Here is a 15,221-nt window from a genome sequence, read left to right as displayed (position 1 = left end):
TGCTCCTGGTTATGTATGCATGAAACAATATGCTTAGGCTAGCAAGAATGTCAAAACAGCTTAGTCTGCTTTGCCTTCTTTGTAAGTGTTGCAAGACTCTGACATGGAAGTCATGCCCTGAGGATGCTAGAGATCATTGTGGTGAGATTTTTGGCACTTATGAACTGTTGCATTCCTTAAATCAGAGAATGAAAGAAATTCTAAATCAGATAATCCAGGATATGTTCCCACCTTCTCTATTTCCTTTACAATATGTATTTACATATGTAATTCAACATGAATTCATGTTGAGATACCGATGGAAGCATTCAGGTAGTTAGTCAGCTGTTTCAAATTTAGCCAGATTTGCCTGACACAATACAGGATTCAATGACACGGAAGTCTAAGAAAATGGCCCGTGCAACCAGATTTTTTTTGCTTTCACCTGTATAAGTATTTTTTTAAACATAATATAGTTACTAAAATAATGCTAGTGTCATCAGCACTCTTCTGTTAGGAGAAAAAAACAAATGCCTACTTTAAAAAACCAAACATCTTGACAAATCTTCAAAATGCAGAAACTTGAAAAGCACAAGGCTAACATCAGTTTCTCATTATGAAAGTGTCAATGCAGTAATTTACCTTTATCTGTAGTGTAGCCAATAGAACAGAGATTGATTGCAATAAATAAATATACATTTTTCTTAATGTTACCTTTTTATGACAGAAAACCTGGCATGAAAACAAAGCCACAGAATGAATGGAAGATGAAAAAGACCACTCATAAATCTTCCTGTAAGTATCTGTAAAAAAGTGACAAGAAAAATTACCTTTAAGGTCAAAAAACACAGAACCTGCAAATAATTAAGGACCACTTACAATAACTAACAATTAAAAGCTAATTTTTATGATATTATTTAAATTCATTATGAATTCAAAGTCCCATGACGAATTTCATAAATGACTGGATAGTAAAATAATAGGATAAAGTCTTACATATAATAAATCTGTACATTATTTGTGGAATGGTGAAGTTTAAACTTTTAAAAGTAAAACATTGTTATTATTAAAGTAGAATAGGAACAGCTATGGAAAAGAAAACACTATGGGTTTATGAGGAGCTGTAAGACAGAGGAATGAGAGAATATAGCTTTAGCCAAATGGATGCTTAAGAAATTAATGTCTGTAGATGTATCAGTGTTTTGCTACTTAGCAAATGCAATGTTTGGCATACAGTGGTTTGGAGGCTGTTTGATAGATGCATGTGTGGTAGATGTATGTGTGGTTTTGAAAGATGTATGTGTGGTTTGTGGTTTTATATTAAATGTATAAATTGCAGTTACCTGTGTATTCAGAACACATATATTTAATTAAAAAAAAAACAAACAAGTATAGTCTTTTGAGAATCTGGGAATAACACATAAATACTGAACCCAAATATCTTCATCCCCTTTACTCCTACAGGAAAAATGCCTGCACCAATACAGAGGTCCTCCACTACATCTTCAGGAATGTTTTAAGAAGTTATATGGTTTATAGAAGTGGAATAGATGTTAAATTCTGTAGTCATTATTATGTACATGCTTTTTTTTTCTATAGACCCAGGGGATTACTAGAAATAAAAGTCCTATAGAAAGTTTCTGGTTTAGTCAGTATGAGAAATGGTTTTCCACTTTGTCCATGATTTCTAATAGTCACATGGTTCAGGTGCTCAGAAATGGAATAGCAAGCAGCATAATCTATACCAATGAGAGAAATCTTGCTAGTAGGCTACCTGCACACATTTTTAAAAGGAAGATTATTTTTGTAATATTTTGGCTGTTCTCCTTAGAGATCTAAAAAGCAAAGGTCTGATAACATTTAAAGGACAAATATTTTCAGATTTCAAAAGCACGTCAAAGATGGTAAAACTTCACTACTGTTTCTAATGTAAATACAGCACAAAAATTATACTGTTCCAAGAAATAATCCAAATACAACTTCCAGGACAAACGACCTAGTGAAAATCTGGGAACTAAATCAGACTGGACACTCAGGCCTAGTCAGTTTCATATAATTCTGTTTGTGTTGTCAGATGATGAGAACACAACTCAAAATCAGTAATTTCGTTGGAGGCAGCAGTACTCTGAAACCTCTTCTCGCTGGACTTTGTGAAAAAGCCTTTACTGGCTACTTCATATCTCCGCTGTCCTGCCTGTCCTGATGACCATTCAGTAGCTACATGTTTGAAAGGCTACAATGAAAATATTGTCTCCCTACAGAGCAAACTTTGACTTCAGTTTCAGTTATTCTGTTGTTGCACATTTCTGTTAAATGGTCAGAAGAGGTACAACATTGATTTTTGAAATTGTCATCACTTCACTATGGAATTAATGTTTTATTTAAATGAACATAAATGGATCACATCCTCTTATGAGCTATCACTTGGACTGTTATGTTGTCGCATTTGAAAGATTGTATTAATAACTGCATTTTCATAGTTTCTTTAACTGAAAGCTTAAATAACAAGGAAAATTATGTGGTTTCCATGTAAGTGTCCTTACAGGACACCACAAACAATGACTTTCAATATATGGAGGCGCAGTGCAGTTCATTTTACACGAAAATGCAATGTGGGTTGAATCAAATGATCCACTGATTTCAGTGGGGAAACTTGAGCTTTTATTTTGCCCTACAAGCTTTTTAGCCTTGCTGCTCTGAGTAACCACACTGAAATCAAGCCATTCTTAATAGAAACATATACTGCCAAATGCCTCTGGTTGTACTTGTCCTTAGTCAGTTATCAACCTGCTTCCACCATGCTTATCAAGCAATTTGATAAGCTTGATCAGAAAAAAAGAAAAACCTTTTTTTTTTTTTTTTTTTTTTTACATGGGTATAATTTTCAACTGAAAACAAACAAAACAAACACTGCAATTGTTCTTGATGAATGCTGTGCACTTCTGAGAATCTGGCTGTGCATGTCTGACATACAAGGACAATAACGAGGACCTTCCTTTTTGCTTTCCTGACCTTTAAATTCTACACTATCCTTTAAAAAAAAAAACAACTAGAAAATGATTACAAATGATGGTGCTCCCTGGTGTTATTTCAAGGATATTTACTGAAAGCGTGGAGAGTTTTAAGGAAAACTAGAACTGAATAAACTAGGGAATTTAAGAATATAAAAATGAATCAAAAAAAAACCCCAAAACATAAGATTATCCATAAGAAAGCAAATGAAATATTATATTCTTCCCCACGACCCTGTATTTGAGAATGGTAGAATAATAAGGGGTGTGTCCTTCCACTTGTGGTGGCAGCTGCATTGCCTGGAACCTGAAACATCAGGATGAAGGCTCTGGCTGGCAAACTCTGTCTCCTCTAATTCTTCCTCCTCATTTCTGCTTGGCAGATGACAGAAAGAAGAATAATGCTCTCTAATAATTCTTACCTGGGCTTTGTATGATGGTGAAATAAACAGCTTTCTAAGAGTCAGAAAATGATTAAACAAGATCATCAATTCTGAAGATGGAGGATTTAAAGAGCCATAATCACCAGGATCAATGTTTCTGACAGTTATTTCAAAGGCAAGAAAAGCAAGTCAACTTCACTTTTAACAAATCTTAGATTCAGAAAAGGACACAGCATGTGGGAGGACCTGCAAAGATTAGGAAAGATACAGCACATCTTTGTCTTGAAATATGTTTTAAAATCCTGCATGAGGCTGCTGTGCTGCCAGTAAAGAGCTACGGATTTGAGAATGTATGACTACTCTGCTAAATATATAGGACTGAATTATCCTATACACGCTAAATATATAGGACTGCATTATTCTATACATGCAAAGAAATAAGTGCTTGTTTTCAGTTTTCATGCCTTTTTTAACCTGTTCCTTTTAACTTTGTCTAATTATTTCTTTGCTTTAATTTCTTCACAGTTTATGCTGTACATTTTTTTTTTTAATTGGCCTGTTCTCACCTTCTGTTTGTTCTTCTAGTCTCAAATTATCCTTCTACTCTGTATTTTGTCCTCATTTTTCCCATTTTGTTTCTCATTCATTTCTCTGTTGTCCACAGTCCCATCTGGTTTTTACTGTGTGACCAAAGAAGAGTTTTGTATTCTGCTCTTCTAAATGACAAGTGGAACTATAGTCTTGAAGTTAGTGTGTCAGACCTCCAAATATGAGCAAAATTCAAAACTTACCCTGCATAGGCTAAAGCTTATTATGTGAGGAAGACATATATAAATGAGTTTTAAAAACGACAGAAACATTCATGTTCACACAGATTGCACTACATGGTAGACCTACAGGGCCAGATCCCTAGTTCTGTGTTTGTTTACCGTGAGTAACCATAGAGGACTGGAGAAATCATATTGAATATAGGCTACATATATATAGAATATATATACGCAGGTTATGGTTAATGTCTGCTTATATACTATTTCTTCCCCTTCACTCTGGGGAATGTCAATTCTAAGGGAGGACAAATAGTTTAAAGAATAGCTCAAGGTGTAACCAGTGGGTTACTCTTAACATGGGGTTAACATGAATGGGGTTCAGCAGATGCTTGAGAGTCCACCTTATCTGAGGGATGACAGCACTGGAATATGATTATTAAGTTAGATGACATGAATGCAAAAGGAACTTAGCCAGCTGAGAAGATACCATCTTCTAAAATGTTGTGAAATCAAGTAAAAGAATATGTAAGATACTGCACTTTGGTAGAAGTTATCCACCACACAAATACAAGATTGCGGTAGGCAAAACCCTGCAGAATGGGAACTAGTAGCTTTTTTTGTTGACGTGAAGATGGAACTATCAGTGGGAAAAACCTGTATCATACCAGGAGGTAGAATTAGTGTTACAGCCAGCAAGATAGATGAGATAGTAGTTCCACTTAATATTTACTTGGTCTTGGCTTTACCAGTTGGTGCAGATCTATCCAGTCTGGTGCCTTGCACTTCAAGCAAGATGTGAGCCACTTGGAGAGAAGAGGGAGGGACAAGAAAAGTGATAAAGTGGGCTAGAAAACATGCAGTCTGTAGAGATTGAAAGTGCTGGAACTACATGACTGAGGGAAGACAACCATTCTCAACACCAAAAGGTGCTACAGCATGTTTTTTCCATCATAGAAATAGATAAATTTCATTGAGAGTATCCAGGTTAGAAACAGAACTTGTTTTAATGTTAAGAATAGTGAACAGCTGCATTAAAAAATTTTCTACAGGAGAATTTAGCTGAAAGTTTTTAAGAAAAAACACTCTTCTGCCAGAAATTATGCATGTGTTTTTAATCACCCCTTGGGAGGGAAATTGAATTATAGACTCCTCGAGGACATTTTCAACTCTATTCTTCTGTGACTTTTTGGAGTTATGAAAACATCATGTCAGTTTCATAAGAAATATCAACTTGTAAATATTCCTACAGGAGGTATAAAATTCTGCTTTCACAGTCTTCCCAAGTGTTAGGAAAGGTTTTGTTATTTCATGGAAGTTTGTTTTGGAATTATGAGAGAAATACTTTCTTCCGCTGTTATTTGCCACTACTTCAGCATCATTTTGACTCTTCAAATTCAGTACTGCTGGAAGCAACACTTCTTAACATTAAGTTACTGGAAATGCTTTTCCCAGTAGAGCACTAGTGAAGTGATTTAATGTCACCAGCATCAGTGCTATTAAATATTCCAGAAATTTATATAGCTTTCACAGATAAGGCTAATGAAGAAGTGGGGAAGAAACAAAGGAGGAGAAAAAGAGAAACATACTAACATGAATAAACAGAGTGGAAAAAGCTGAACAGCAACAGGGAATGCTTATGAATGACAAAATAAAGTGAAATGGAAAGTGATAAGAGCAGTTATTTAGGTGTTGACGTCAGACTGAGAAAACACAAGTCAGCGTGACACAGAAAAAGAGCAAGTTCACATTTTGCTTTTAGCCTTCTTCTATTTTCCCTCCCTTTCTATTTACAGGACACTTTCTTTTGACATTTGAAAAAGAATGGAGTGTTCTAAGCATTGTACATCTGTTTTATTTCAGTTGTTTTGAGGAAATGCCAAGTGAAATTTGGTGTAATTCAGCAATGAAAATGAAGTTACGCTTATGCATGAACAGCAAGAAGACTATGTCAAATTGACCTGGGTTTTGTTTGTTCATTTTCTGTAGATATTTATATATTTTCTACAAGATACTTGTATCTTGCTGATATAAAAACTTTGATTCGTTGGATCCACCTTTTAGTGGACACTGCTGAAATCCACCAGCTTGTAGCTACAAAAGGAAAACACAGGTCCTATTTTACACATGCTGCCCATTAGTTGTGTTTGGTAAATAAATCTAAGATAAGTTAAATTCAATAATACTTGTGATTTGTTTGATTATTCCTGGTTGTGGGTGGTCATCTGCAGCTTTTTCATTATAAGCTGTCTCGAGCAGCACCTTCTGTTCTTACCTTTAATGCAGCTTGTGGTCTTTGCATTGTCAACACAGACTAAATTCTTGATGTGATGGACAGAAAGGCATTGTTTGATCTAGTGGCTGAAGTAGTGCTCTGCAAGCCTTAGCATAGCCCTTGTCACAGTAGGACAAGCACATGATTTATACAGTGGCAATGTCTTTGTGGCTCTGCCAGTTCCTGTTATGGAGGTGTACCACAGTATGTCCATGCTCTGCAGAGCTCAGCTTCATAGCATATGCAGGGTGTAGGGCATGCAATTTTGCAAGCTCTTCCCCAACACTCCTTTTCTACAAGAGGCATATCCTTCTCAGGAATGAATGAAGAGTCAAAGTTTGCCTCTAGAACTTCAGAAAGAAAAGGAAAATCTAATCACAGAAGTATGGGGCTATAACATAAAATCATCAGTCAACAGTAACTTCTCTAAAAAAGAAAACAGCTCATCTCTGATCTGTGCTATGTGGAGCAACTACGGGACTATCACTTCAGGGGAACAGTAAATCCACGACCATTTAAGTCTATGTAAGTTTTTTGGTTTGGCCTACAATCTACTTCAAAATTGACAGGCAGACCATATACAGTGTGCTTTTGTAAGGAAATACTTTTTAATAAATAGAGTAATTGACTCTGAGTTGAAACAGACTTTGGTTCTGATGTGGGCAGCAAGTGTTCAGACTCCCAAATGAGATTGTGATAAATAGCTTTGGAATGAGTAGACAACAAAACTGGCTACTGAAAACAACAGTGTGGTAACCCAGAAAATAATGAAACACAAGCTAGTTTGTTCAGCAGCTACCCACATAAGTAAGGCAAAGGTCCTTTAGGGTTGCTAAGCCAGTACAAGACTTCTTACGAGCCAGAAAGGGAAAGCAAAAATACATCAAGTCGATGATTCTTTTTTATAATGGGATTTTTTTCTTTTTTGTTTTGATTTGTGTTTCCAAACATATCTGTCCTTTCAGCCACGGATTTCGTTGGACGGAAGGATGAGGTCACCTAGTCTTTTTTGAGTTCCTATTATTTTGGTTACTCTTTTGCAAAGCTCAAAGGCTAGTTAATTTTTAGGAGGTAAATTTAATTCCTTTTAATCAAATTTGTTTTTCAGCTCTTGTTTTACATATACGCCAGAGCAAGAATGTATGCAGCATGAAACATGAGAAGATCATATTTTTCAAAGAAAAGTGGTTTTATCGGTAAAAATCTGCCTGTGTGCACGTTAACAGTCGCTTTCATATTAAATACTCCTCCTGCTCATGCTAGTATTTTTTTCAAACTTAGCAAGTGTGTGGGATTTTGCCCTTAGCAATTAAATCCTCTGCAAAAGCAGCTAATTTAGTATCTCTGTGGTAATTCATTGAAGATGGACCTTTTCAGGGACTACACCAGTTGTAGGTGCAGGGTTTGAACCAAAAGCCCACTTAACCGCTGCCTTTATATAGGATTCTGTAACATACACAGATTTGAGAATACTGCTTTATGAGGCTACTGATAAAAATTTTTTCTTTCCTCCATATTATTTCATATTCAATTCAGAAAATAATATCATACATTGAGAGAGATTCTTTTTACTTCAGCTATTTGGCTGGGCATTAAATGTAAAATTTTTTCCTTGAGCCTTCATTAAAAAATGCTCCTATAAGGATGATTTATGATTTTGACTTAGGTAACTTGTGGATTGAAAATCACAGATGCACAAAAGTGTCCTTTACAATTGTGCATCTAGAATAGCTGTAAGAATAAATTAAATGGATCCATCTTTTCTTGGCATAAAAGATAGATGGACTAAATCCCCCTACTAAGCTTATTTAAAGAACAAGGTGAAGTGTACATTTCCTCAATCTCTAGCTCATGGTAAAAAAAACCCAACCCAACCCAACCCAAACCCAAAACCAAAATAAAACCATAAAAAAGGCACTTGGCTAAAATTTACAGTTATTTTTATTAACTTTAAAAAATTACTTTCTGAACTTAATTTTAGGAAACCATGAATTTGATTTTGGCCTTGGATATTCTGGAAGAATATATGTAACAAATACAGCTTTCCAGGTTTCCTCCACAATGTATATGACAGATTTACTTTGGAAACCCTAGGTGAAGGCACATTTAAAAACACAGTTAAATGGAACATGGAATAGTGTAAAAACTGGGTTAACAGGCTCAATACCTTTGTTACTATAAAAAACAATACAGGTTATATCAAAAATGAAAAGAAAAAAAGAAAAGAAAAGAAAAGAGAAAAGAAAAAAGTAAAGAAAAGAGAGAAAAGAAAAAAGAAGAAAAGTAAAGAAAAAAGAAAAAAGAAAAGAGAAAAGAGAAAAGAAAAAAGAAAAGAAAAGAAAAAAGAAAAGAGAAAAAAAGAAGAAAAAAGAAAAGAAAAGAAAAGAAAAGAAAAGAAAAGAAAAGAAAAGAAAAGAAAAGAAAAGAAAAGAGAAAAGAGAAAAGAAAAGGAAAAGAAAATAAAATAAAAGAAAAAAGAAAATAAAAGAAAAGAAAAAAGAAAAGAAAAAGAAAAGAAAAGAAAAGAAAAGAAAAGAAAAGAAAAGAAAAGAAAAGAAAAAAAAAAGAAAAGAAAAAAAAAGAAAAGAAAAAAAAAAGAAAAGAAAAAAGAAAAGAAAAAAAGAAAAAAAGAAAAACCCCCACTTTGGTTCATCTTTTCAGTGTAATTTTTAAAGAACTGACATTTTGGGAAATCCAGAGAAAAGATTTATGCATAAAATCAGTGATCACTGTGTATACTCAGAACCTTCAGGTAGTTGTGATTTTCTTAATGATTTATTTAAGAAATAAACAGCTAATAAGAATCAGGTTCAAATTTATTTAAAAACAACAACTCTTTTCAATGGCCATATCAGTAATACCAGGCCAGAAGGCATCTCCTTATTTCTGGATTTTGAGCTTTACTATGGCTGCATTCTGATTCCATATTGGAGTGTGAATTTAGGGGGTTGGAAGCTATAAGTGCTCCATGTCCTTTACTCTGTATTATTCTAGATACAATTAAATATACTTTGTGTACATTGTGTACTTTGTGTACATCCCATTGTGGTCATTGAATTTTTCTGCTTTTATAAATACAGTCTAGATTTATTTTTAACATGAATTTGTGGATTAGTTTGCCCTTCTATCTTGAAATTAGATCCATATTTCTTCCTGATTCAGCAAACTTAGACCACAGAGGAATGTGGCCTATTTTTTTTAATTGCCTCAGTTTAATTTTTAATGGAATGTTACTCTAGTTCACCACAACTAAATTTGATCACTACTAAAAGACAAAACTTTATCAAATGAAAATGGCATTTAGAAATCTTATTATCAGGTTTGATCCTAAAATATTACTGAATAGGAAAGCTCATAGCAGAACAAGTGCCCTTAACATCCCTCTGTGTTTACTTTCTGAATTCTTGGCAGAATTATTTGGTGACAGTATATGAATTATATGAATGGCATATGGATTAACATTAATTAATTTACCCTTGCAATAGTTACTCATTCAACAGTTAGAAACAATGGCAGAGTAAAAGACTGCAGCATTCAGTAACATTCTGTTTTATAGATGCTGGGACTTTCTAAGTGAAAGAGCACCATTCATAAGAATTTCCTTTATTATAGATATTTATTAGTAATACTACTGTGGCAGTTCAATCCCTAGAGGTTTACACTTAAATCTCTTATGTGATTATTGCTGTTGAGTTGCACAGTACATTCCTACTGTGAATAAAATACTTCTGACAAAATATTAAATTTTAAATAAGCTATTTTTTTTATAGTACACAGCACTAATACAGTCAACCACAGGTACACTCCTATAAAGCAGCTTTGCTATAGTGCAGTATGATGGCATCTGCTATATTCTCCGTTCCTGAGGGGACTCTAGAGATCACAAGACAATTTTAATTATACTGTTGGTATTCACTAGAGATGCTAAAAACAAGCACATCTTCATATGGAGGTGTTCATATGAACATCTCCATATGAAACTTGGAGATTGTTCATATTAGGTTGACTGTAAACTGACTGCAACCTGTGATATTAACTACCTTAAAACTATAGAAACATTTCTGTTGCTGACAGCAGGTGAATTCGTTTTGAACTTTTAACTGGGAGAATAGTTAAGAAAATTGCTTTGGAAGTGCACGTGGATGATAATGGTTCCAAGAATGGATTTAAGCAACAAGCTACAACCTGTTAATTTGATGTACATGGTTATTGGCTGTTATCATGTATTCTCAAGTTCTGGCATATTTCTTCTCAGTCTTCTTATGGGATTTAGTACAATCAGTTGAGTCCTTTTACCTTCCACTTTGCAAAGGCAATGTGAAAAAGAAAACCCAAACAAAAAAACCCCACCATTGATATTGAATTTTCAAATCTAATGAGCAAAATCCCAGATATCCACTGCATTTAAGAACTATTTCCCTACATGAGAATAAAATCCCTAATTCAGTCACCTGCAGAGTCATCTCTTGCAGTCCAGTCAAGCTTTCTTCTTAAGTCCTGCACTGGATGCAATTTTATTTACTGCTTTTGCAGAAATATTTTGGGTTTATCATCTTACTGTAGGTCTATGATCACTTCTGCTGTGCACCACAATTATCTGAAAATCATTTATATCAGATACTGTAAGAAAAAATGCTGGACTAGAATTCCACCTGCTTAGATAAGCTCCAGAGATGTATTTTGCAGCTTTGTTGCTGCTGCTATGACTAAGCTTCTTGTGAGCATGGATGCAGGGTGGAAGATGATATTTTATGCTTATTCAGGTTCATGGGACTGAAGGGATAATACACATTTTTCATGGTTTTCTTATACTGAAAATTATAAAACAAATCTGGTTTTTGAAACAGATTTCTAGAATTCAGGAATATTTGTTGTAGATAAGTATATTGGAAGCCTTATTATTCAGCATTTTTCAAAAGTAGTTCTTTGTCCAGCTGATACAGAACTAGGTGCTTATATAAATATTGTATAAGCAGCAGAAAGCAGTCTAGGGAATCCTATAGTCAATGCAGTACTAGAAGCTGATCCTGCTGATGTAGCACTAGCTACTTTAGGTCATCATTTAAAATGTATCTGGTCACCAAATGTTTTGAGTAAGTTTATATTATTTAACCTTGGAAATGTGTCTTAGTTATTTAGTTTGGAGTAGCCATTCAAAAATATCTGAGTAAGATCAAATCCAGAAATCAGGGATTTGTAACACAAAAGAAGGCATTCAAAGAAAGTTACATTAGAGAAAAAGAAACCTCCAAAGAAATTAAGAATTTAAAATTTGCACAAAACCTGCAAATCTTAATGCTTCATACATTAATAAACATCTGAAAATAATCACTTAACACATGAGCTGATCACTTAAGCTAACAGCTTCAGGTTATGTTTATTAACTACAACAAACATGTATACTGGTGCATATAGGAACACATAACCTTATAAGAAATAATTTTGAAAGTGGTATTTATCAGTCAGATAGTGTTGGTGATTCCCATTACTTAAAGATCTATTATTCTGTACACATTCTGTTGAGGTTTGGGGGTTTCGGTTTCCTTTCCTTCCCCCCCCCCCCGCTTTTCTCTTAAAAGATATGGTATTGTGGTTTTTTAAAAACCCCAAACAATAGACCTCTAAATACAGAAGTCATTGAATCAACGTTTGCTTAATTTTCTAAGACAGTTTACTGCACATAAAGTATATGTACACATCTTTGCGATACTGATTCCTACATCATTGTTATTTGAATACCTTTTTAACACATATTCTTTCTTATCATAACCTCAAACACCATCCAACCTCAAATCTTTCAACAAGAAAATGTATTATTTAGCCAAACATTTATGAAGAAAAATACTACAGGAAATTTCATTATTTCATTATGATTTTGTATATACCCTTTTTTTAAACTGAGTAGACCCAGCAGAGGACTTTACTATGGATGATCTTTTTGCTGTCCTCCCTGTTGGAGATCCCCTGCTAGTAGTCAAAATTCCAGGGAGACAACTCCTGGAAGCCTTATAGAAGGAGTTTTACAGGTACCCAGCTCTTGATGGAAAGTCTGTAGAGTGATCATCTGGTCTGTTCTACATGTGCTGGAATATATTAGCTGTCTTAGACACTTAAACATTTTGACTTAATGCTGATAAAGGTATAGCAAACCTTGTGTCATGCCTGTATGAAGTATGATGATTACTTCTCTACCAAAAAAAAAAAAAAAAAAAAATTAAAAAAAATAGTATTAGTACTATACTATGAAAATATAAAAACTGGGATAAATTCTTAGATACCTTTTATTTGGTGGTGTCTTTACATAGATGTTCAGTTCTGGACTCCTGGTGAGGAAACTAACAGCTGCTGCCTCAAATACACTTAATAGTAGGATATTTGGTGCATATATGATCTTACTGTTCATTATTGTAAGAGCTGTATTTTTTTTTTACCCTAAGTTTGGCTCTTACTCTATTGTTCTGAATGGTTCATAAACTTGATTTATTCCCTTTTTCTATCCAGTATTTGTCTTCTTAACTTCCAGATTCCCTCAGGTAGTAGGAATAGAATTCTGCCTTCATCCAGATGCAGAACCAGGGCACAGAACCGTAGGAGACTCAGCAAAGGATTCTATCTGAAGGAAAGCAAGGTCTACCAATTTGGCATTAAGAAATACTTGGTTAATGTAAATTGTGATATGTTTAGCGTTATTATTTGGGCTTCTGAAGCTTTATTTCTATAAAGTACAATCTGATTGATTGCTAAATTATGGAAGTCTACTGGATTATAATTTGATTCTTTTCCCTTTTTCCTCCCTCAGCTTCCAGACTTGTTTCTTTCCTGATATTCCTATGTGTTTGAGAAATATGCCTGTCATTCTGCAGATTAGAAAACACAGATATCAAGCCTGTTTTTTTAACTCTCTTACTCGTTTCCTAGTAAAGTTCACACATGCAAATACTATTTTTGCATATTCAGATTAAGCATAGCTATTTGTAGCCAGTCTCTCAGTCTTATTTGCATGCAAAATGTACATGTTCAATCTGGAAGTTGTTTAAGAAGGTAGCTCCAAGCAATTTCAACTCACTTTTCCAATGAATAAAAAAATTCATACTAAACAAAAACTGGAATAGTTTTATTACTAATGCTTTTGCAACCTTACAATTCAAAGTAATTTTGAAATAGGCATTTACATGTGCATATTTACAGAACTGTCATATATAATAATATTTTTATTTCTCTCAGAGACTTGTTTTTATGGTCATATTGTAGTCATCCAGTTTACTGGGAATTTGAATAATGCAAATAAAGTTATATGATATATGAAATACAAAACATTAGGACATCAGTCTGTGGAAACTTTACCTGAGCGCAGCTGGGAAAAGACAGGAAAGACCTGTGACTACTGCCTAGTACTCAACCCTGGAAGGCCACAGAACTGCTACTTGATAAATATGGTAATATTTCCTCAGCTGCTTCGGAGATTATTCACAGTTGATCATTTTGGGGCAATCACTCCTGCAGGCAGGAAGAGAGGGACATGAAAATGAAGGAGGTAGATAACACTCTAAAGAGGTCAAACCCAGTTCTGAAATTCTAGTCTGTTGTAGAGAAGTGGATCTAGCACACAGAGGCTTTAGATTTAGCATATAATGCTTTCAAGGGACAAAAGCCTTTCTGATAAAGTCCTCTCTTTACCCTGATGTAGAGTCTGTGACAAAATTATTTTTGGAGCATGTAGGTCTACTGATACACTCAGGCATTGTCACCATCTATCTCTTTTTCTTTCTGAGCCTCTCATAAACATCTCATAAACGTTCTTAAACATCTGGAGAGAGTAAAGATTGTACAACTCTATTTCCTCCAGGCAGATGTTTTCTTCTAATGGGTTTTCCATAGTTACAAAAGTGTGATTTAAAATAACTTCTGTACCAAAACAAAAAAAAACAACCAAAATGCTTTAAAGGCAGCTAACACCATATGGTTATCCGAAGATCCCCTTCAGCTGTGGTATATCTGAGACTAAAGTGGGATATGTGGATAGGACAAGCGGTAATGGGCTAAAATTTAAACAGGGGAATTTTAGATTAGATATAAGGAGGAAGTTCTTTACTGCAAGGGTGGTGAGGCACTGGAATGGTTTGCCCGGGGAAGCAGTGAATGCTCCACCCTTGGTGGTGTTCAAGGCTAGGCTGGACAGAGCTCTGGATGACAAGGTCTAGTGTGAGGCATCCCTGCCTATGGCAGTGGGGTTGGAACTAGATGACCTAGATGTCCTTTCCAACCCAAACCAGTCTATGATTCTATGATTCGGTGATTTTAAATCCTGATTTACTTGGCAGGTCTGAAAAAATCCCCCCTAAGATTTTTTTTCTTCAGAGCCATGATGTTTGAAAACTTCTTCTCAGTGATGTTTGAATAAAGTTGTTTCCCTCTAAACACTATTTACTTATGAGAATAGATGGATGGTGATCCAAGTAATTCTTTAGATCACTGAAATACTAACTTAAAGGTCTTTGTAAGAGACTTTTGCCATCTATTCGTGACCCTTACAGGCTGAAACATACTCTTTTATTTTCATACCGATAAAATATGCCTCTGTCAAAAGTCTGAAACACAGAAGGAAATGCTAAAAAAGTGGAACTTACAGGCAGTTCAAGACAGTAAAATCCTTTTAATAGTCCAGAAAGCAGTGCTCTTCTAGTCAAAGACATGTAAGATGCTCAAGAAGTGAGGCATTATTCTTTGCCACTTAAATGAACAGTTTATGGCATGCCTAACAGTGGCTTACCTTGCATCTTGCTCTATTTTTTCTACACATAAAACCTAT

At 34.6% G+C, this 15,221-nt stretch overlaps 1 long non-coding RNA gene across 2 annotated transcripts; it reads right to left on the bottom strand.

Moving 5' to 3' along the window:
* Window positions 1-629: 629 nt before the first annotated feature.
* On the bottom strand, window positions 630-15,149 carry LOC134160378 (uncharacterized). Of its 2 annotated transcripts, none has more exons than XR_009963535.1 (3): window positions 13,757-15,033; window positions 6,413-6,756; window positions 630-782 (listed from the first exon to the last, which is right to left on the bottom strand). It is a non-coding gene; the product is annotated as an uncharacterized LOC134160378 (long non-coding RNA). The 2 variants fall into 2 exon arrangements; XR_009963536.1 differs by lacking the exon at window positions 630-782 and adding an exon at window positions 15,040-15,149 and having other exon boundaries at window positions 6,128-6,756; window positions 13,757-13,909.
* Between the last annotated feature and the right edge of the window lie 72 nt (window positions 15,150-15,221).

This window comes from Pezoporus occidentalis, unplaced genomic scaffold (assembly GCF_034315485.1).
Source record: "Pezoporus occidentalis ecotype Australia unplaced genomic scaffold, CSIRO_AGI_Poc_V1 ctg16, whole genome shotgun sequence".
NCBI lineage: Eukaryota > Metazoa > Chordata > Aves > Psittaciformes > Psittacidae > Pezoporus > Pezoporus occidentalis.
Note: the sequence above shows the minus strand (reverse complement) of the source record. Positions and strands in the feature narration are given on the sequence as shown.